Raw genomic sequence first — 24,883 nt, forward strand, 5'->3', positions numbered from 1 at the left:
AAGTTTCCTCGACCGCCCCCGATCTAGGCATGGTTAGTAGGATCTCGCGAATTTGCACATTTGCGCACTAGCCCAGTGCTCCCTGAGTTGACGCAATTCCCATCTTTCCAGGAGCAGACTACAGGTTCTCAAGGGAACCCCAATCCTCTAATTTCGCGGTGAAAACGTCTCGAGGGTCCCTTGTCTCGCCAGCTCATCACCCTAGCAGTTTCCTGCTATGCCACTGTGGCCGCGAATCCAAATGAACCTCTCATCGAAGTATGTGGACGCTTTGGAATTAAGTTTGCAATATTTCCCAAGGCTCACGCGTAAAGTAATTAATTTCTTTCTGGGATTTATAATATTGACTTCTGCTAAGATCTTCAGCGGGAAAGAGCTGTCACTGTTACTTGTCTAATTAAAGAGTGTTCTTGTTGGCTTTCTAAAATAATGGAACTACACTGTGTTGCCCATAAAAAGTTTTCCTTCGTAAAAAAAATAAATAAAAAGAAAAATAAATAAAATTCCTTTATATGATTTTTCTGAGTGTACCACGCGTACAACGCATATTGGATATGCATACGAATATATACTAAATAAATTAAAGAATGCGTTCGGCAAGTAAACAAATGTTCTAAAGAAAAAAGTTGTTACGTGAATTAACATAAACAATTAGTACTATGCGATCTCATGTGTTCTCTTTTGGTGATTGTCATTAAAAGTTTTTGCTTTTGTTTTTGTTTTCACTGCACGTCGCAGCACACAATTTGTTTATCAGCCAACACAAGCATTCTGTATTGTTTTTGTTTTGCCATTTACAAGCCTCTCGTATTCAAGCGAACAATTTGCAGTCAACAAAAACAACTTGCCTTAATTGCATTTTATCATTAAATTACAAGTATTACATACACACATACATGCAAGCGCATTAAATACATTTGCAAGTGCAACGACAATTACGACACCGGAAAGCTACCAAAAAACAAAAACAAGTCATAGTTTATATCAAAGCAAGAGTTTTTTGCATTTCACGAGTGTTTATGACATTTAATACGATTACGTTGTTATTGTTGATAGAAGTGTATCGATGGAGAAAAACAAATCTATTCGGTATGTAGGTATGTACATACACATACACAAAGATAGCAAACTAACGTTTATTGTTTCCATAACGAAATGCGCAAAACTATCAAAAAACAAAAACATTGGTTAAGAAATACTTGTCCATTTTTTAAGGGAATAATAGCAGTGGAAAATATCTTTGAAAAAATAATTCATTTTTTACTATAGGTCAATTCACATTGAGCTCGTTATTGTCGTAATTCCTTTGAGTTTGGTTGTATGTCTTGCTTTTGTTTTTTTATTAATGACAAACACAAGTTACACAACCAAAGGTTTTGAATAACGGATTACGACTATAAATAGTTTAATGTGAGTAACATTAATTTGTTTATGTTATGAGCACTTAAGGGTCTTACCCCTTACGCTGAAATAAAAAATAGTTGATTTGTTGTTTTTGTTTAATATAAAGTATGTTCATGTTCTTAGGAATACTTTAAGATGTTTCCGCTAAAAATATGTAAATAATAAGAGAAGTTATGATTGCTTGAAGATAGTGCTGGAGAGCGCAGCGGGCATTTTATCTTATTTTGCGTTTTTCTCGAAACCACGTCTTTCAAAACGCAAACACTTTAGGACCGATTTTCCCGAAAATAGGTACGGATCTTCTTAAATACATTCCACACAAAGTCAAAAAGAATTATTTTCAATTGGTTGACTTAAGGGGTTATACGCAGTTATGAAGCAAATAAAAGACGGGTTGTCAAGGATTTATCCTGAAGAAACTTCAGAATATTTTAATTTGAAAATTTTTGGCGGTTATTAAAGCATCCTTCAAGAACGTAACAAAATTTTTTATTTATGAAAATGTTGATTATAGAGCGCGCTGCAGGCGATTTCTGGAACCTCCTTTAAAAAAAGACGATTTACGGTGTGCATCGTAACTCAGGATTGGATTATCTGAAATCAAAAAACCAAACAAATTTTGTTAATATATTAGATTACCTAGTAATTAATCGTTCGGCTAATCAAAATAGTGAATTTTCACAAAATGGCAGCTTTTAAAAGAAATGATTTCGATTTTTACGTTAAAATTTGGCCGTAAATTGATTATAAAATGGAAAATAAGTATCAGATTTACAAAAGGAACGATTAATTACTAGAAAATGTATCTTTAAAGATTGAGTTAAAACGGTTGACCGATCAAACAAGCCGTTTTCGAGATATCGTGTACACCGACTTGAAAAATGCCGTTTTGAAAAAAACACGTTTAAAGTTTCAATACCTACCTTAAAACGTGCCGAGGCATCTCTACATATTTAGGTATAACTCCGAAAGTATTGCTTAGATCTACTTCAAATTTCGTGCGTATACTTTTGAATATATGTACATTACAAAAATGCAATAAAAAAAATCGATTTTTTTGAAAGTCATAACTGCGTATAACCCCTTAAGGGGACAGATACCTGTAAACAGCCATATTTTCCCTGATTTTCATTAAAATTATTTAAAATGAAGAAGTCAATATATTTTTTTCAAAATTGGCATACAAAATATTTATAGATTAAAATAATATAAATTTTTTTTTATTTTAATAATTTAAAATGGATGTACACTCAATTCTTCTAGGAAGGTCGCAGCGGGGCTTCTCAATCGGCGGCTTGTAGCATCGGCGTCAATGACCTGAAGACAAAAAGCCAAACATTTTTCTGTTTTTTAATGTCATAATTTCTATATGAATTCAAAAAAAATGGAAAAAAATCGCGGAGTAAAAATCTTCAAAACAAAAAAAAAAATGAATTTTGGGGCGAATTTTCGTATTATTTTTGCTTCGAAAAAATTATTTTTTTGAAAAATTTTCGAAAACTTGAAACACATAGAAAGTAATATCATACATAAAAAAGATGTGTGCATACTTTCAGGGAGATCTGTCAATAACTTTTCGAGATATCGTGTACGCCAATTCGAAAAATATAGTTTTGAGAAAAACGCGTCTAAAGTGTGAATACATGAAAATTGAACCTCACCCAGCGCTCGAACGCTAAGAACGCGTCTAATATAAGAAACCGTATTCGCCTGATATGGCTCCATGTGACTTTTTCCTGTTTCTCAAGCTCAAGTTACCGCTCCGTGGAAAACATTTTGAGACAATTGAAGTCATAAAAGAGAATTCGAAGAACACACTCGAGCTTGACTTGTTTACATTAGCACAGAAAACAAACTATGTATGTGACATATCATGCTGAAATTTGCCATGTAAGCTTATAACAGTCCTACCAAAAAACAAAAAAATTATTTTTGCCATATGTCATCCGCGGACTGTTTTATTGATAACGTCTCGTTTATATTTGAGCAGAAGGTACATATGTACATATAATATGTACATATTTAGAGCTATTTAAAAAAAAATATGATTAAAACGCTATTTTAGTAATCTGTATGAAAATTTATCCAAAGGCTCCCACAGCCTGCTAACAAAGGCCAGACTAAGAATAGTATGATAATGAGGGCACGGTGAGTCATGCCGCTTTTCCAAACATACAGTGCGCAAAAATAGTGTTCAATCCCGTAGTAATGAATGATAGCAATATGTTTCTCAATTAAGTTAATATGTACATACTTATCTACATATGTATGTATGTATTTTCATACCAGTGCATACTCGCAAGAGGCGCACGCACACTGCTAGTATTTTGTTTCTATTTAGCGCTTGTACGTTGTACCCAACTCTCTTACTCGTACTTGGTATGACTCTTTGCAAAAAATTTGAAAGTGAACTTTTTGATACTCTTAAAGTTTTTAAGAGATGAAAGCTTTTATTGTAAATATGTAAGTAGAAAGTATGGAAAGTTGTTTGCGTAGATCAAAATGAGTACATACATACATACATATGTATGTACATACACGGCGAATTCATGCGAGGTTGTAGCAGTAGTACAAAAGCAAAATCCACATGCATTTTGTTTGCGCAATTTTCTGGTTTCAGTGTCAAAATTTCAATCAGAATGTAAACCCAGGCATATCTATAAAAGGTGGTGTAATCAGAGTAGTTGATTTCCATTCTTCTATTCGCCTTTAATTTAGAAATGCCAGTAAAACGGGATAACGAAAAAGTTTTTTATCTATTCGGCATTCATTCCATTCTTCTTACATATCTCTTTCCCTTGACAGTTTTAATTCAAATGTTGTTGCTCGAATTGCACCAACCATGAATAGATTCGCTTTGATATAAACAAACGAACGAAAAAACAAAGACATTCAATGATGTTCAAACCACCAAATCACAAGTAAAAGATCAGCTGATCTACTGCTATCGCCTTGTATGAATTTGCCTTGATTTACGCACGTACATACATACATACATTCATACAATTATGAAAGCTTTCAAACTTTGCTGTAGTATTCGTACGTGCCCCTTTGCTAATTTTTGTTTGGCCGTGGCGCATGATATGATACCGGCTTCCCGTTTGTAGTTACAATATTGCGGTTTGACATAAATATGTGTGCACATATGTACATACATATACATCGGGGATATGTTATGCAGATCATAAACACGGGGAGATCATCACCAAATCTACTAATCGGACGTCAAGCTCTTGCTATACTGCAATATCATACAAACATATTTCTGTGGTAACAATCAATAGCTGTCCAATTCGCAATCGCGGAGAAAGCACATTATATGTATGCACTCATACATGTAAATTAAACAGAACACCTTATGTTAAGTCGATCTGTTTTTATACATGACTTTTTAAAAAAATATGTTAAAGAAAAAAAGATTTCAACGTAAATGTACTTTTGTTGGTAGAATGCGGTAGCATATGTAACTCAAATCTACTTAGGCGGTTATTGGTTGTGAACACAGATATTAAATTCAGACTTGCACCTTAATTGAGCTGAATTTGCAACACAAGAACCCAATTGATAAATTGTTCAATCAGTACATCATTGCTATAAATTGGATGGAATTTGAAATGAAAAGTCTGCTCCATGAAAAACGAAATAAAAAAAACCAAAAAGGAAAAAACAACTAAAACAAAATGGTTGGAAAAGTTGATGGTGAGTAAGTCTAAAAATTTTTAATGAAAATGTGTTTTAAATAATCAATTTCCTTTCACAAATAGTACCACGAATAACAACAAAACCAAAAAGAGAGAGACTGGGGCGAATGAGAAGAGTGAAATAACTCTCCTTGAGAGGCACTTCTATGCATGATGGAAAGAATAATGAGATGGCGCCTATCGTGGTCCCGTTACTTTGCTCTCAGCGAATTTGACAACGAGTTTCGTGATTTTAGCTCCAGTATGGCCAGATTACCATTTTCGTAACTTGATTTAGCATTTTTTTTTGTTTTTAGTCTCGGAGTTTTAGTCCTTTCATCATGACATTTTTCTAGCCTGTTCTAATTAATTTAATTTTGTAAAATATACATTTTTTAATAATTATTTAAATAATTCACTCAGTTTTATTTAGCTTTACTTTTTTTAACATCTGGTGGCATTGCCCGCGATTGCAGGTGTTGTTGGTGTTCTTCTGCTTTCGGCAGTCAAATCTCTCTCTCGCTACTGCAGTTTTGCCTAGCTTTGGACATAAAAACGCACTAAAATGCCCAAATAAAACACCAAATTTTTATTGAATCACTTAAATAACTTTGTATGCGGGACAAATTGTCTTTAAAATATGCGTTTTTTTTAAATAAATGTGTTATGCTAATGTACAATTTAATTTATGAGTTTTTTTTTTTGTTAAGCGAGACTATTTTGTTAAAGGAACGACTTATTTGCTATATGTATTTGAGGTTATGTAAATAGATAAGGTACTCTTTTTTTTAAACCGTCAGTATGGTTTCTTTAGTATTTTCTGGTATTTTGTGGCTTATTTTTACAATGAATACATCTCTTGATGCCCTCTGTCCCACTAAGAATTGATGGCTGGGAGGAACGATTACACCTCTATGATTTAATTCCACATTCAGTAAATTCAAACGCCTTTTAAAATGTGTAAAAATGTTTTAAATCTTAAGAAGAGTTGAGAGAGGGACATTTAATATTTTTGCGTAACCTTAAAAGGAGCAAAAAATTAAATTCACACTTTTAAAATATTAAATTTTATAAGAACCAACTACTTTTCATTATCACTAAAATCTTCTCAGAGTGGCCTTTTTGAACCTTCTTTTGTATAATAATACAGTTTTTTTTAACTTAAAGTTTCGATAGCTTTAAATTAAAAAAAAAGAAATAAACACGAAACTTCAAAATTTTCGCATTTTCGGTATAAAAAAGCACTAAATTTATTGCGAAGAGCAAATAGTTGGCAATACTGTACAACTTGGAAAAACGTGACGTCACGTACTCTCTGATGGGCGCAATCTTCTTTCTATCATTCTTGCTTCTATGTAGACATGACAGATAACCTCTCTAAGAGCGGTGTAAGCAAATTTGCAAAGCTTCTTTTCAAATTAAGTTTCTCTCACTAACAAAATCAAAACATTTTCAGTATGAAAATCAAAATCGATACCTCAATTTGAAACTTAATTGCCTCAATTAAGGGGCATGTCTGAATATGGAATTACGGCTGCTATGTACATATGTACATACATACATGTGTATGTATGTACTTTAGTAGCACTGTACGAATATCTAACCCAAATGTACTTGGTTCAAATATTTCGTCATATTGATAAGCCCATTTTGATAAATCCTCGGAGAATGAAACATAAATTAGTTTTATTTAAGCTAAATCTAAAATCAAACATAAGGCGGCTAGATTCTGGCGGCAAATTTGTTCATCATTTCCCCAGTATTCCGTTTAAATCGGTCGTGAGCAGCCACAGGAACTAAGCCATCGAAGGCAGAAAAAGCATCGGTAAATGCTGAGAAAAGCAGTTTAGGTTAAAAAAAAATTCCTCGCGAAGACTACAGTGACTCACAGCTTATTTGATACAGGTAATACTTTTTTACAAAAAATAAAATAACTCGATGTTTATTAAATTTTATAAAAAAAATGTATACGACTTGTAATGAGATATGTATGTATGTACTGTTTACCACTGCAGAAAGAACAATAACAAAAACAAAGCTTGCTGAAAAAATATAGAAACAAATATTTTTCTCATCAAAAAATGTTCTCAGCGTGAATTATGCAGTGTATTATATTCAATAACGGTGAAATGTATTTTTTCTATTTAGCTTAGCGTCTTAAGTCATTCTCAAAAAATTTTTGTAAAGAAATTAAATTTAAATTTTTAATATTTTAAATTTTTTAAAATGGGCAAACGGACCTCACTTGAAAAAAAGGAAGACGTTATTCGTCATTATAGAGAGGGCAAAAACCAACGAAAAATTGCAGAAATTGTTGCTATCAGGTACTCAACTGTCCAGCACATTATAGAAAGCTTTCGCCACGAAAACAAGATAGAAGATAAGGGCAGATCTGCGCTAAATAAAATTTTTAATGATGCAGATAAGAGGTGGACTGTTCGCGAAGTAAAAAAAAAACGATTTAAGCGCTCAAAAATTAACGAACGAAGTCCAAAAATACCTAGGCAAGATCTGTAACCCTGAAACTGTTCGTAGAGTACTGCGTGAAGAAAATTTTCATGGAAGGACTGCCCGAAATAAGCCGTTGATTAATGCTCGTTATAGAACACAAAGAATAGAGTTTTGCAGACAACATTCGAACAAAGACATTTCGTTCTGGAAGTCCGTTGTTTTTGTGGATAAAAGCAAATTTAACCTTTTCAGATCTGATGGGAAGTCCTGCGTTTCTAGAAAACCAAACATCGCGCTTCAACCATGCAATTTGCGCTCTACAGTTAAACACGGCGGAGCAGTGTGATGGTATGGGGTTGCATGCCCTATACAGGCGACGGAAATTTAACATTTATCGAAGGAAACATGAATAAAGAGATGTATCTGGATCTGCTTGAAGATGATTTAGTACAAAGTGTGGATAAAATGGGCATTAGGGATTCGTTTAGCTTCTACTAAGACAACGATCTCAAGTATACGTCTGGTATTGTAAAAACTTGGCTTATCTGGAACTGCCCACATGTAGTACAGACCCCTACACATAGTCCAGATTTCAACGTTATTGAGAACTTGTGGTCAGTGCTGGAAAATAAAATAAGAAACCACAATATTTCTAATACCAGAAGCATCTGAAACGGGCACTACAAGAAGAATGGGTTCAAATTAGTTCCGATTATACAGCAAATCTTGTAGAATCTATGAATTCCCGATTCAAAGCTGTTCTGAATCAAAAGGAATACCCTCTAAGTATTAGCCGTAATCATGAAATCGAATTATTAATGTGTTTATGTTTTTTGAATTTAGTGCATCATTTAAGCTGTGACCTCAAAACTATAACTGAATTATTTTAACTTGCCATATCTTTCTTATGAATAAACATTTTTTCTTATTTTTAGTTATTAAATAAAACATGTCATTTAACAATAAAAAAATATTAGATTTTTTCTGTAATGGAAATACCATAAAATATCTATATTTGATATTTTAATTATTTTGTTTGGCTGCATCAAATAAGCTGTGAGTCCTTATTTTTTTTTAAGAGTGCTCAGTCGCCGTAGCCGAATGGGTTGGTACGTGGCTGCCATTCGGTGTTGCCCACGTTCGATAATACCCTCCCCGGGCATGAGAAATCAAATGGTAGAAAAAGTTTTTTCTAATGGCGGTCGTCCCTCGGCTGCTGCTCATAAAAAACTATTTGCGGTTCGCAGACGGCATAAAACTGTGGGCCCCTCCATTTATGGGAAACCAACAAGACGCATAACACAGGCAGCAGGAGAAGCTCAGCCAAACACCCAACAAAAGTGGTGCAAGCGCCAATTATATATATGTACGTATATACATATATTACATAAATACATATGCGTGTAAAAAATAGCGGATAAAATTCGGATTATTGGAAAATAAATGATTTCATGGACCAGCAGTAAACAAAAATTGATACCTAGGTAAATGTATAAAAAATAAATTTTTAAATTAATTTTGTTTTTGTAGTCTGATACTACCTTTACCCTTTTCGCCCTCATTTTTATATTAGTCATCGCTGCAACTAACGAGCAATTTAAGTCTCGAAGACCGATGCAGTGAATAACAGTTAAGAGTAGACAAATAATATTGGTTGTATGCGCAAACACACACACAAAATATATAAACAAATATCTTAAAAACAGTAATAGCAGATATTGCACCAGCCACCAATGGTTCACAGCCAATTGATTCAGTCAAGACAAAAAAAATAAAATCATAAGCATTGCCGTAGGTTCATTGGAAAATGAGAAATAAGTAAATGTTAAAAAATCTATTCAAAATAAGCAGCTTCACATTTTTCTGCATAACGAGCATAGCCACAAACAACTTTTGCTGATATTTATTTATGATTTCTGCAATGCATTGGTAAGCCTGTTCTGCTCGTCCATCGGTTGGTCGCATGGTTGGACGCTATGCGAAGATACACTCATACAGTAATTGGATAGCCTCTGATGGCTCCACTTGCTTTGGCATGGCGGCAAATGATTCACAATGACGAAACGTGATTTTGAATACAAAAAACTTCCCAGTAAAAAAGCGGAGAGTGCTGGTGTTGGCATGGCGACGACGACGCCAACACACATTTCTGCCGTACAAACACGGCTTGTTTGGCATGCCGTTAAACTGGTGGCGACCGACTCTGTTGCAGATGCTAATGTTGCCGCTGAATGAATTTCACGTTTTCGTTCAACGAACCTGGCGTGTGCGATTGCTTTCCACGTACATACATATATACACATGTATACATGTATGTATGTATGTATATAGTGCATTTTGTCCACCATGGCGTTTGACAAATAATAGACTAGCGGACGTGGGGCGAACGCCGGGAAACACCCTGTAAATGGTGTTTAAAAAGAAATCACACAAACTGGTAAAACAAAAGCGAAACTCGGAAGCGAAAATAGGAAAACTGGTTAAGACGACATAGTTTGTGCAAATTTTCGGGCGATTGCATTGGCTGTATAGTAACCAACATAATGAGAGACCGAGAAAATCGTTGCGAAGAGGTCGTCATAAATGTCAATCAGCATAATATATACTAATGTTAGCTCCAGCGCGAAGCACCCGTGAAGAGAGTAAACATTTCAAATATTTTTATTTGCAACTAAAACTGTTACTCAGAGCATTTTAATGAAAAAATTTACATATAGGCGAAGCAAATTTGTACTTATTTTTTAGGAGGTCAGGAAGAGACTAACTGAAAAATTTTAAATAAACAATAATTTTACTACACCAAAACTGTGCCTCAACTTTATTGCTTAATATACCAGACTTCCTTCTTTAAATAGTAACTTTTGCATTTTTTATTGTAGTTAAACGATAACAAAAGCTATATTCAAATTGAGTGAAGTATCGCTATTATTAATGACTTTAACCCGGCGTTATGTTAGACTGGGTCATAATGACCTGTGATATTTTCAACTGCGCGTATTTTTCAAAGTATAAGTGTGAAGTTGTGTAGTATTAATTGCTAATGGGACCCGATTTTTACTGCTCTTCACCAAAATATTAGTTTGAGGAAAATAAATCCATTATTTTTGCGTAAAATGTTTGCGGAAATGGTTTAAAACTGTTTATGGACGATCTTTAGCTCCTGGGCGATGTTACAACTACTAACATGCCGGTCAACTTGATTATTTCCGTGATTTTATCGACTTTTTTTACATTATTTTCTTTAAAATCAGAAATGCCTGAACGGAATCGACGGGACCAAAATTTCACGCAAATTGCAATTAGCTGTTACAATATCGGCACCATAAACACCATTCACAATTTCAGCGGCCTAGTTTGCATTTTCGTCTTTAACAAAGAAAAATTGAAAAAAGGTACCGAATTTTCTCTTTGTTGATTTCTATTGCCAACGACCTGCCACCCCTAGGTCTATTCTGCAAATACTCAGCGGCCTGTTCCGTTTTAAGGCTCAGAGCGAGCTCACAATGGAAGACTGTCACACATGGACATTCAACCATCTTAGACTCCTATACGGATATACCCAGTGATTGTGACTATCACCCTCCCGTTCTCTGCTTTGAGATCATTCACAGTAACTTGTTAAACTCTGCAGATGCATCCTGCTGTTTTTGTGGGTCATCTAGAACATCAGTAAAGCATATCCTCAACGAATACACCCAGTTTACCAATACCAGCTCTCCCTTCACAACTTCTAGTTAATATAACATTATCAAATGTAAATACTATATCTTACTTTCCTGTTCTGTGTAACATAGCTCATTTAATTTAATACCTATGCTTAGACATATTTTATTTACTTGTATTACACATAAATTCTTTATTTTAAATATAAGACTAGCAAATATTGTAATTAATCCTAGTTTATTGTAAAACCAGCTGATGGCCTTGATGCAGTGCTGTTCTTTTTTCCTGCTATTTTCTGTATACTCATATACTTAAAATAAAACATGATTCTGATTCTCTGCTTCGAAATGAATTTCCTAATGAAAATCTCTTCTAGACTGGAATGGTTTGAAGAAGATCCAACACCCAGCACACCCGTTAAGATCTAAAATGGATACCGGTGTAGGATCAGGGTTATATTGCGAAGAGAAAATAAATGCTATTCATGATTAGATACTCATTGTTAGAGATAAACAGAATATCATCAACAGATATCTGCATTCTATCAAACAGCCAAGCTGCCCTACGGACCCTGGATGCATTCCAAATAACATCAAGGAGTGTCTTACGTTGTCGCCAACCTCTTAATGAGATGGCCAAACGATATCGTATCATCTTATGCTGGGTTCCAGGCCACAGAGATATACAGGGAACTGTAGGGCTGACCAACTTGTAAGAGAAGGTACCTATAATTTTATGCGGGTACCTCTCGCAATTTGTGAGCTTCTTATTAAGGACGCACTAATAAAAGATGGATTGGCGTCAATACCTGTGAAATTGCTAGGCAAACATGGCCAAGGCTAAAGTCTGTCCAAGAGTATTATAAAATTGAGTAGACTTCAAATTAGGACATGCAAGGAGATTAGGCGTTTACACGCATGATTTCTGTCGTACCTGTAGAAATGAGGAGGAGTTGGAAACAATTCAACAGCTTTTTTTGCACATGCTCAGCTCTAGCCAGAAACAGGAACCGATATCTAAGATCCTACTTCTTACCTACGTTTCCACGACAATCGGTTCTACGTTACCGAAACTAGCCGGATTTATATTCGGCCAAGGACTGTGACTCCAGCAGCATTCCCCGTATGTAAGTAAGGGGAATGTTTATGCTGCTACAACAACAGCAACATCCTACTTCTTAACAAATATAGATAATCTATACACTTTAGGTATCAACAACCTTTTACGCTTTGCCAAAAGCTCAGGATGGTTCAATATGGAAAGGGAAATGTAGCCCAGCCCCCGCGGCTCATAACGGACCCATTTCATGGTCTAAGTTGCATCGTTTTCTCTATGTGCGATGCGGCTGCCAAACCTTTATTAACCTAACGACATGTAAATCACAACTGAATGGAACAACAAAAAACAGCAAAGGTTTTTTTAGTGTGAAATGTCACCTTGAAAACGAGCATAAATTTTAACTTTACGATCACTACGGCCATCTACCGAACAAATAATAGTAGCGACGGTGAGTTAAAATAATAATTTAATAGTTTTACAACAATTTGTTAAAGTTTAATTAATTTTCGTCGATTTTTCTTCCTAAAAGTTCAGTCAATATATGAAAGAAACGTGCAAATAATAACCTATGCGATATGCATATATGAGTAGGTACATACATACGAGTATGCCCCCATTTTCGGATAGTCATGACGTCGCATTTTATGTTATTATTAAATAAAGAAATATATGAATATATATAATACAGAATGTGTATGTATAGAACATATTGCAGTATTTTAATTATTGTACATATATACGTATGTATACATATATGCATAGTATGCAGGTCGATAGCATTTAAAATACAACATAATTTTTAAACATATTTCCGAGAGGCGCTGTCAATGGTGCTCTGTTGTGGCAGTCAGGTGTCAGTTGTGTGAGTTGTTGTCACGCTAGGCAGCATTAAAGTAATTGTATGACTTCCGTTAGTCCAGCAAAATATGAGTACTCGCACAGAGAATGCAGAGTAAATGAATTGATGTCACAGCAAGTGGTAATATGAGGTGCCTATTGCCTATGCATGCGATTACTATACGAGTATATTGCACAAGAATTGAGTGTAGGTAGAGAAAAAATATGAGCAAATGGACATTGTGCGGAATCATTGTGTAATACACATTCATGGACAATAAAAGAGGTGAGCGACATTTTGCCCAAATTTTCACCGAAAATTCAATCAGAATTTTTAGCACATTTTTGGTATGCAGTTGTATATTTTATAAGTTATATGTATTATATATGTACATTAGGGCGGGTCGATTTAAAAATCGCTCATTGCTCTGTGAAAATCATATTCTAGGGATCAAAATAAGAAACTTTGCCGAAGGAACCATACCTCTAAAACGAATTCTGATGTCCCCCAATTTGGGTCGAACGAAAAATCCCACTTTGACCCATTTAGAGTGCTCCAATCGAGTCCAAATGTATGACCGACCCCCACTAACTTTGGACGGCCGATCCACCCATGCCAGAGGCACACCCCCTGGAACTCCCCTGGGGGGTTCCCCATACAATCATTTCAAAATATCACCATTTTTGGCCTTTACATGAGAAAAGAAAATAAAAAGTTCGACCCAAATTGGGGGGCATCAGAATTCGTTTTAGAGGTATGGTTCCTTCGGCAAAGTTTCTTAATTTGATCCCTAGAATATGATTTTCACAGAGCAATGGGCGATTTTTTTGCCTCCCCACAAATCGACCCGGCCAAATGTGCATATATGTTTATTTTTTATTTATTTTGTTTTTAGTTATATATGCAGACAGTTTGAAATTAATAAAGTGCAAGTTGCAATTGGCGACAAAATGCCGCTGGTTTTTGATAATTTTTCTTGCTGCCAGTGTCATGCATTTTCTTCCATACAAAGTACGTTCCCAATTTGTTTAAATGAAAAAAATGGCTAGACCGTAAAAAGCGAAGTGGCACTCGACAAAACTATTTTTCGAAATTGTAATGTGCGTTTCATAATCATAAGACACCTTTGGTATACAATTTTTGAACTATCATAACCTCGCTTTTACTTTCCGGAGTAGCTTTTATTTGGCGTCATTTTAACAGTTATAGACTTAAAACTTCCAACAATTGTTTCTTGTGCGACAGTTCTCTCTATTTTGTAAAACAGTTATATTTTTCCAAGAAGCTGCACTTTTACTGGCCTTTTCTTTTTTTCGCTTTACAATGTAAAGACACTAGTCGAAAATAAGCTTCTGAAGAAAAAGAAGGTGTTGATTCTTGTTTTGGATGCCTTTAATTATAATTTTATTCAATGTAACCTAAAATGCCGAGGGGTTCAATATTATGACAAGAGGAGCGTAGAAGATTATTGGCCTACAAAGATTCAGGCTTGTCAATCAAATTAATTGCAAAAAAACTGAAGTCGTCGTGTTATCCAGAATTTTTTACGGAGTCCTGAGAATTACAACATTTTGAAGCCAGTTGGAACAAAATTGTCACTATGAAGTCGAGAACAGCGAGCAATCATAAGAAATCCTTCTAACTCGACTAAGTCTTGCGCCAACTTGGCCGCTGTTGTTCAAAATAAGGTATCAAAAACAACAGTTTGGCGCACTTTACAGACGCAATCATTTAAAATTATCAAAAATAAGAAAAGGACCCCTTCTTTTGCCACGGCACAAGCTGGCGCGTCTTCAGTTTGCAGAAAAACACCTAGACACCAACTGGAACACAGTAAGATATTTGGAATATTTTGAATGTTGCCCAATTTCATATTATTTTTTAAAAAGGTTATATTTTTGGATGAAAAAATGGAACCTTGATGGACCCGATGGTTTTTTTTTTATTAATTTCCAAGCGCAACTTCGGTGGAGGTTCTGTTATGGTTTGGAATGCATTTACATCGAAAGCAATTCTTCATATATAGTACAGTTTATATCATCGAAAATGGATAGTGGAGACTACAAAACCATTTTGGAAAATAATCTCCTTTTATTCAGGATAGTCAGGAAGTGCCCTTCGGTTTTCAGCAAGACAACGCCCGAATCCACGTAAGCAGAGAAACAAGGCAGTATTTGACCGATTGTTCCATAGAAACTATGAAAGAAACGGAGTCTTCTCCGGATCTAAACCCAATACAAAACATTTGGGGTATATTAGTCAGAACAGTTTGCGCCAACAATCGCCAATTTGACAACACCAACGAGCTTAAAGCGGCGATTAAGGCAGAATGGGCTTCTCTAGATGTAAATTTACTTAAAAAGTTGGCAGAATCGATGCAAAAAAGGTTATTTTGTGTCGCTAAAGCAAATGGTGCTTCCATAGAATACTAAAATATTCTAGACAGCAGAAAAAAAAATTCGAGAAAAGTATACTTTTGTTGAACGATCACTTTAATTAAACAGTGTCTTATCATTTTGAAACGCCTGGAAATACGTTTTTGCTAAGCATTTTTTAGGTATTAGCACAAGTTCTAAATTATGTAATGAAACAGATAACTTTTGTTACTTTAGTCGGGGTGTAAAATTTTTATTTTCCTCTAAAACTTATAGATTAAAATACTTTGAACACTTAAGGGTGTCTTATGATTATGAAACGCACCTTACGATAACCGAACCTCCCCTGCAATAGATCAATAGTTTGATCAGCTGACATTTGACACTTGGTGAATGGAATGAGGTCTGTTGTTGTCTCTTCAAGTACAGTGGTTGCCGTCCAACAAAACAAACTTTGCTTATTTACCCCATAGATTTTATTAATGGCGGCGCTGATCGGGATTACCGACGCAGTTAATTCTTATTAATATTTTAGTGTGACAGACGGTTGTTACGCGGATTACTGAACATAGCTGATTTCCTTATTCGATAGTTTTGTTAGTAAAAAACGGGCCGCGGGCAACAAATACGGATATTAGTTGCCCTGATACTAAGAAATATTTATAAGAAAAAAATCTTAAATAACAATTTCCCAAACTGCTCTAAAATATCAAAACAATTAAAGTAATTTCGAACGTGCTAGTGCAAACTAGCATGCATTCCACTCTTTCTTGTTCCTCTCTTTAAAAGTTTCATTATATGTATTTCATTCATAATAAATATTAACTGTAATTTTTCGGCAATGTTGCATCAAAAATTCCTCTTATCCGCTTAAATAATGAGAATTAATCCCGATTAACGCCACTGTCTGTCTAGGCTTTACCGAATTTCCTGTCATCACTGTTGTTGTTATAGCAGCATAAACATTCCCCATGTATATACGGGGACTGCTGCTGAAGTGACAGTCCTTGGCCGGCTGTCATCTCATAGTTTGACAAATCAATTTTCATTTTACCGCGTCGTTTACATGCGCAAATACTGGGATCCGAATTGTTTGATGCCATTTTCAAAATGAAATGCTAAGCCAGTAAGGTGCCCACATGAGGAAACGGGAGAAAGTTAGAATAGAAATTTTACAGTTGTTAGCACATTTAGTAGAAGGTGTAGATGTGGGGTAAGAAAGCCATGCAGCAAAAAATGAGCTTTACCGCTGAAATTCAGGATTTTCTTTCAAATTTTACAAGCAAGTTGATTTCAGCTTTGGTGCCTTTTGTAAAGCACCACCAAATAGTCGGATCTACGTTATCAGAACGACGCGGATTTAAACCTGCCCCAGGGAACTCAATTCAGCAGCATTTCGCAAAGCAAATTTTCTCATTAAAACCACACGTCTTTCGGATGGGGCATGAAACTGTACGCCTCTCCATTTTTAGCACAAATTCAAGATGTAGATCTTGAAAGGCCATTTAAGCGCGCTTTTTAAATGAGCCATTCCAGGTACTTTTCCGACAGAGTGTGCGTGTGTAGTAGTAATTTTGAGCAGACAACTCAGCTAAAAACTCGAGGCAAATTTTGATATTGAATTCTTGCTGAATTCGCAACAGTTTATTCGGTTTTTTCGTGTCTACTACAATAGGGCAACATTTTTAACTTACACTTCACGGCGTCAAACAAAAAAACACAACAATAAGTAAATGTGAAAGAGTTCGCTTTTTTGTTTTTAGTTTGTAAAATGAAGAAAAAATTGGGTGCATAAATTAAGAATTAAAGTTGAAAAAGAAACAAAATTTTATAACAACAAAAGCGGCTGACTTCACGCAGCACTAACTTTTTAATGTACTTGAAAATTATTAGCATTAACATTAAAATTTGCACCACCACACCACCCGAAGCAACATTCCCTTTGCTACACAACTACATATTTAAATACATACAGACAATATTGCGTATATTGTGGAAATTTCATAACACTGCCAGTACAGCTGTAGACAAACTAATTGCGAACAGTGTTCAGATCACTTTCAGCCGCGCACGTCCAAAATGAGCCGTTACGTCTGTCCGTGTTAAAATTAGGTTGAAATTCGTGTTAATATCTGGCATTTCGTGCTGGCTATTTCTGGTTAGATAGATACTAACATTGAAAGCGCGCGTCTATGGCCCAATTATTGTGAGCCCAGGTTAAAACTGACTATTGTTGTTGAATGTCTACTGCAAATGGACGTACGTACATACAAACATACGCACATACATATTTTAACACGTGCAGGCGATAAATTTAATGCGAACAGCAGAAAAATACACAAATAGGCGTTCAGACGGACTGTCAGAAATACAATAAGCGGTAAAAGCAGCTAGTTTGTTGTTTGTGATTTTCCTCTTTTATCGAAAAGAAAAAGTAGCGGCAAATCTGTGTGTGCTCTGTCGTTTTTTATTGTTAATGAACGCATCAAATTCTTGTTAATTGAGCATCTGCAGTAAAAGCTTTCGGTTTTGGAGTAAAAAAATATGTATGTTAATTTGTTGAGTATTCATATGGTACGGCAGTTAATAAAATTAGAAACTTAAAAAGATTCCCGTTAGTTTGAGTTTATAAATTGTAATTTATACTATTAAAGTTTGAGCTTTTTTTTGTTAATATTGCGAAAATACCTTTCTCTAAATCTACTAGATTGAACTACTATTGGTTCTTCGTCGCCAGAGCGACCTGTATTTATGTATGTATGGCCGACCTGTATTTATGTAAAGGGCTCAATGCAGTAGCAATATGCAAAAATGAATGGGTAAATCTATGCAATTATAACAACAACACTGTCAGAGCGAATTGAACCAAGCGCTGCCACTGCATGCTGTTACAACAACAAATTCAAATCGTTCTGTGTTTGCACGCGGAGACAGTTTCTAAACCAAACTACGGACCTGTCAAAACACAGCAATAAGGACCACCACGGGTGTCTTATCCCGTTGCCTGAGCGCCACCTTCATAGAGGGAGTCTTTATGCTCGTCGGAAAGAATGTACTGTAAGCCAATAGGAGCAGCCTTTCGCACTCATTAGAGGACATGCATATACTTGAGCTTAACGGCAAAATTCAGGAATACGTACCTCAATATCTAAATTATCTTGTCTTGACAGACTCTCGACATACGTAAAACGATATTCATCGATAGGCAAACACATCTTCTAGTCCCGTGAATAACGTCACTTGTGGCGGTTGATGAGATCGAGTCTTCCCTTATCGTAACAACATAAAGCATTTCCCAAATACTCAAAGTCAAAGTGGCCGAAGTTATAGCTACTATTTCAGGAATCCTGACATCGACCTATCAGATTTCAATAGTACCCAAACGTCATCCTGACTTGGCTTCTTGCGCTGGAAATTAATTTCCAAAAGCCGGTGACTATCCTGTAAACTAATTTATAACGAACTCTTGCTTGGACTAATTTTTATCATAGTTTTTAGCAGAGTGTGTTTAATAAACGCAATAGTCACAATATTTGAGTGAATAAAAAATAAAAATAATATTTTAAAGAATTTTATTAATAATTTTGCACAATGTGCTATATTTCAAAACAATCAGGAATGTGCAGTTCAACAGGACATTTCTTACATTCGCACACAGTTTCACTGCGTTTATTCTGTTTCGCGCATAGCTGGTATCTTCGTTGAGGCTTCTAGGAGGAATTTTAACTAGGAAATTTCTCACTGTTATGCCTCTAAACGAAATGGTGTGTTAGCTAAAGAAGTCCTTCCGCGTGTTGGGTATTCATTCATTTTATTCATTTTAAGGGGTTAGGGGTAGTCAGAGGTCCGAAAAAATTATGATTTTCAATAATTTTTTTTTGCTAGTCAATTGCTTTATTTTGCAAAAATCATCATGTTTCGATTTGACTTTAGCAAACTTTCAAAAAAAATTAGTAATTGTAAAAGTTATCGCTGTTTGTATGGAGCCGATTTCTCCAGAAGGCCCTTGCGGTGATCATTAGAAGCCTTTGGAGATTCATCTAATATTATATCAATCGGTCAAGAGAAATTAGTTTTATTAATAGATAATCTTGTACCTGACCGAAGCTTTTTTTTTAATTAACAATATGAATTTAATTGGAAATATTTTTCAGGTTTTCGAGAAAAATACCGAAATTAATTGTTTAAAAAAAATCGAAATTTTTGAAAAAAATCCTTCGATCAGGCACGAATTTTTTATGTTTTTCAAGAGAAGTATAAATTTTATTGAAATCTACCAAGTGGTTTTTAAGTTACAGTGATCACCAGTTACAGATCACGAAGTACCTCCTGTCTTCAAACAAACAGTCGGTGCACTCGTGTATCGGCACGCACGTCACTGTTGACAGTTATAATTTCGAGGTTGTAAAAGACTTTGTTTATTTAAGAACCAGTATTAACACCGATAACAATGTCAGCCTTGAAATCCAACGTAGAATCTGTCTTGCCAACAAGTGCTACTTTGGACTAAGTAGGCAACTGAGCAGTAAAGTCCGCTCTCGACGAACAAAACTAACACTCTACAAGACTCTCATCATGCCCGTCCTAACGTATGGCGCAGAAGCTTGGACGATGACAACATCCGATGAAGCGACGCTTGGAGTGTTTGAGAGAAAGATTCTGCGGAAGATTTTTGGACCTTTGCACGTTGACAACGAGGAATATCGCAGGCGATGGAACGATGAACTGTATGAGCTTTACGACGGCATAGACATAGCGCAGCGAATAAAGCCTAGCCGCTGGATCATATCGTCCGTATGGATACAAATGCTCCAGCTTTGAAAGTATTCAATTGGCGCCGGTTAGTACGAGAAAGAAACGACTGGCGCGCTTTGTTAAACTCGGCCAAAATCGCATAAGCAGTTATCGCGCCAAAAGAGAAGACGAAGAATCTTGTGCCTGATCGAAGTTTTTTTTTTCAAAATTAACAATATGGCGTCCTCAGAAAATATTTTTTAAATAATCGAAATTTTGAAAAAAAAAAATCTGTATAAATTTGTTCATTGTTGAATAATTCGAAAAGTATTTGTCGGATTCACTTCAAATGTTCATACAATATTTTTAAGATATTATACTTTCGGAAAATGCAAAAAAAATCCAATATTTTTAACATTCTGACTACCCCTAGTCCCTTAACATTTTGAAGAATTTGCCGCCCAATGTCCAGCCGAAATTTTTAAAATGAATATTTGTTACAATTTGGAGTTTGCTTTTCGAAATAAAAAACATGCGTCTTTACAGTTAATTCAGCAAGCGTACATTGCACGTCAATACCAGTCTGGAGCAGATAAAAAGTCGGCAAGAGGACAACTTTTGCAAACTATTGTGGTTTTCAATTTTTTTATTTAAACCATTTCTATTTATTCGTCGACGTTTCGATATCAATTGGAAGTCGTCTTAAGGATTAAATTTAATTTTACTTCATATTAGAAGTGTGACTGTTTTGCCTCTATTTCTGTTAGATTAAATGGTTATGTTTATGTAAGTTCTCTTTAAAATAGGCAAAGCTTTTTACATACTAGTAGCAGATAATCATATTTGGAGTTTTCAAAAAAATCAATTAGCCACAAAAATACGCATTACTATTTTTAAATATTAAATATAATACTGTGGGCAAAAAGTAAGGTGAATTTATTTATCAAACTTCGCGGGATTAAAATTTCGCTCTAGTTATTTTTTTCATGAGTTGGCAGCACTGTTAATAACATCTGGGCCAACTTCCATGTGAATATCATTATCAGTAATATATTTACGCTTGTGTTTTCCAAACGACCAAGAGTGCATTTTTCGATTTTTACATTGTCTGTTTTGATTGAGCAGAGAAGTGCCATCAAATTTTGTTTGCGGAATGAAATTTCGGCTGCGGAAATGTTTAGCATGTTGCAGAAGGCATTTGGTGATTCGACCATGTCACAGAAAAATGTTTATAAGTGGTACAAAGACTTCAAAGAGGGTCGAGAACGTGTTGATGACTTGGAGCGCTCCGGACGACCATCGACGTCAACAGATGACCAACACGTCAATAAAGTGAAGGAGTTAGTGTTCAAAAATCGTCGGTTGACTGTTAAAGACCTTACTGATATGATCGGAATATCAGAAGGATCTGTGAAAAACATTTTGAAAGACCATTTGGGCCTACGAAAAGTCAAATCTCGTTTGGTACCGAAAACTCTCAATTTCTTGGAAAAAAGACGTCGCGTTGATGTGTGTGAAACAATGCTTTCAGACTATCAGGACAAGCTCAAATGCATCATTGCGGGAGATGATACTTAGATTTATGCTTACGACCCTGAAACAACCGACCAATCAAGCGAATACTCGTATCGTGCTAAAGGCGAGGCCAAACCGAAAAGAGCACGTCAAAGTCGTTCAAAAATAGAGGTCACGATGACAGTTTTTTTCGATTTTCGTGGTGTGGTGCACTATGAATTCCTTCCACCTGGCCAAACTGTTAATAAGGAATATTATTTGAGCGTTATGCTTCGTTTACGTGAAACAATTCGTCTAAAAAGACCAGAATTATGGGCCAACAACTCGTGTTTTTACATCACGATAATGCACCGTCTCACACTGCACTCGTTCTTCGAGATCATTTCGCCAAAAAATTCCACGAAATGGACTATTTGGCATGTTTCGGGGATTGGAAAAATCGTTGGCATAAGTGTATTTCATCGAGAGGGGATTTTTTTGAAGGGGATGAAATTGATTTACAAGAATAAATAAAGATTTTTCATTTTACCACCAGATTCACCTTACTTTTTGCCCACAGTAGTATTTGCACAAAATTAGCGCGTAAACCCTTGTTAGGTGCTTGGACGAGGTCTCCTCCAATTTGTGGTATGCGTTTTGATGCTGTTCCACACATGAAGCGGCCTACAGTTTTATGCGACAGAAGAATTATAGAATTATAAATAAAATGTTTAGATCCCAGTCAATTGGGCATACCAAGCAGCCATTATTATAATGGATGCTATTGGTAAAGGATTTTTTTGATTAATATACGGCGTATGTTAGCATAGTATGGGACAAATCTACATATATACAAAGATTTATATGCATATATGTATGCAGGAGTCCCAACTACACTATTCGTGTATACTACAAAGTCTATAGTATCGTAAGCAGCTGAATAAATGTAGTAAACGTACTAGCATACATACATACATGTGTACGTGTGCATAAAACACCCAAAAATGGGGATTACTAGAAATACATTTGTTTTACGGAATAAAAGCGCTCAACCGGCAATTTCACATGGTTTTCATACGTCGTTAACGACCACGGTCGATATGGCTACGAAACAATGAGTCATTGAAACCAGAGCAAAAAGTTGAGCAGTTTTAGGAAAATCAATGTCGTCAACCACCAACAGTGCTTTCCAAGCAGTTATGAGGACTGTGAAATGTGAATGAATGTTTTGGAAGTTCTATACGAAAACTATAAATGAAAAGCTTTATGCGACAAATTCGAAAATTTTGTAGAGAAAATCGAAATATGTAAGTAAAACGTTACAATTTCATCGAAAGAAAAAATAAGCATTCACATTATAAAATTGTATCGGCACCAAAGGATACAACCCTTTTGGCCAAAACGTGTTGAATGGGCTTTTATTGCTGTTGCCGGGCGTTGCACAACGATGACAAGTTTTTCACACACTATTGAATTGGTATAAAAATAAGAATAGAAATGGTTTGCACGTCAATAAAGCTTATATAGAGACTTTAATATAAATGAAAATTATTTGCATAATATAATTTTAAATAATTAAATAAAAACGTACAAATTTGCCAATAATAAGAAGCTATGTATGAAAATCCTTAGATTACACTAAGCTAATAACCAAATAGTATTGATAAGCCATACGTACATTTTACTCGATACTTAAAACATGATACTAGATACATAGGTTGCGTGCATGTGTATGAACTTACAACATTTTGACAATACATAGATGTATCTGTTTAAATTATAGTAGAAATTTAAAAGCAGTAACTAATCGGAGAAAACCATGAAGATATCTCAAAGAAACAGAGCTGCTTATACAAAGGAAATTTTTTACAGCAACCACCTTTCACCGCTTGTTTATTCATATTTTTCAGTTGTGCAAGTGTGCAATTCATTTCTTTTCCCCAATTAAGAAAAATCCATAAAAATCAAAGATCGCAAAGGTACGAAAGCAAATTGAGTACGCAAGGCATATTTACATTAAGGTGTGAAAATGTGCTTTTTTGTGCGATAGAAAGCCAGTCAGGAAGAGGAAATACATACATACAAACAGGTGATGAAATATGCAAAATGGCGTAGGAAATAGAGGATAAATTGCAAAGGCGACTTACCGCAGGTCAAATCGGAAATATTAAAACTCCAAGCTGATTATAATCCTATTCGAAAAGGGTTAGTGTAGGCCTTTTGGTTAGATCGAACCACCCCGATTTTAAATTTGTTTGCTTTGTTTATTATAAATTCTCGATGTTCACTATGTGTTCGATTTTAACACAAAAATGCATACACTTTCCGCTTACAATATGCACCGTCCTTGTGTATGGGTGTATGTAAAACGCAAGTAGCGCGAATGTCTGCCGGTTTCCAAGCGATTAGTGGAGTTTCCGTGCACCTCTCTTTGCAGAATATGATGAACGAACGGTACAAGTACGTACATATGAAAGCAACTATGTATGCTTGCACATATGCATGTATATGCTCGTATGTATGTATGTCAATATTGGGATGCACACAAATCCAGCTGGGGAGTCTGGATTGGATCAGCTCGACTGAGTGACAGGTCTTGTTCGATACAATAGTGCGACGTTTCTTCACACTTTATTACCTACTGCTTTTACACACTTTTCACAATTAGCACTTTGTAACTTTTCGGTCATACTATTAGCAGACTATTTGATTTCTGTGAATATTTGCAATAAGAATATTTTAGCAGTAGTTTTTTTTAAATAATTTTTTTCACATTACACGCACCGTAAATGAACTCTTTTAAAGCTCCATAATGAAACAGCCAAATTTTTCAGATATGAAAATGTTCCCATTGAACGCTAAACTTTCGCTCGAGCTGTTATAACTTCGATCTGAAACTGCTGAAAGCAACTAAAACAATTTGACATATCCAGCTGTCTCACACTTTTTCTTCATTTTTATTTGCTCATATGTTTTCGCTTAACTTTTATCGCAGCTTTTGCGGCGCTAGTTGTTTTTATTTTTGTGAAAGTGCATTACTTTTGTTGTTGGATGGGGTTATGTGGAAGGTACGAAAGCCGAACGAAAGGAAATGTCAACTGTCATACAATTTGAGTGAGTGAAATAGCTGATGCTGTTGAAGTAGCTGTGTTCCACAACGAATAATTATACTATATGTTTACTAT

At 35.3% G+C, this 24,883-nt stretch overlaps 1 protein-coding gene across 1 annotated transcript in view; it reads right to left on the reverse strand.

Annotated features, from left to right (window-relative positions):
- The window catches only part of LOC128866862 (phosphatidate phosphatase LPIN3), a 96,726-nt gene extending 72,117 nt beyond the window's left edge, over positions 1-24,609 (reverse strand). Inside the window, exons 1-2 of the mRNA XM_054107881.1 lie at positions 24,483-24,609; positions 23,846-24,411 (exon numbers count right to left, since the gene is read on the reverse strand). The gene's annotated coding sequence lies outside the window, so the exon portion shown is untranslated. The remainder of the gene's footprint in view (positions 1-23,845; positions 24,412-24,482) is intronic.
- Between the last annotated feature and the right edge of the window lie 274 nt (positions 24,610-24,883).

Source organism: Anastrepha ludens, chromosome 6 (assembly GCF_028408465.1).
Source record: "Anastrepha ludens isolate Willacy chromosome 6, idAnaLude1.1, whole genome shotgun sequence".
In the NCBI taxonomy this organism is placed as follows: domain Eukaryota; kingdom Metazoa; phylum Arthropoda; class Insecta; order Diptera; family Tephritidae; genus Anastrepha; species Anastrepha ludens.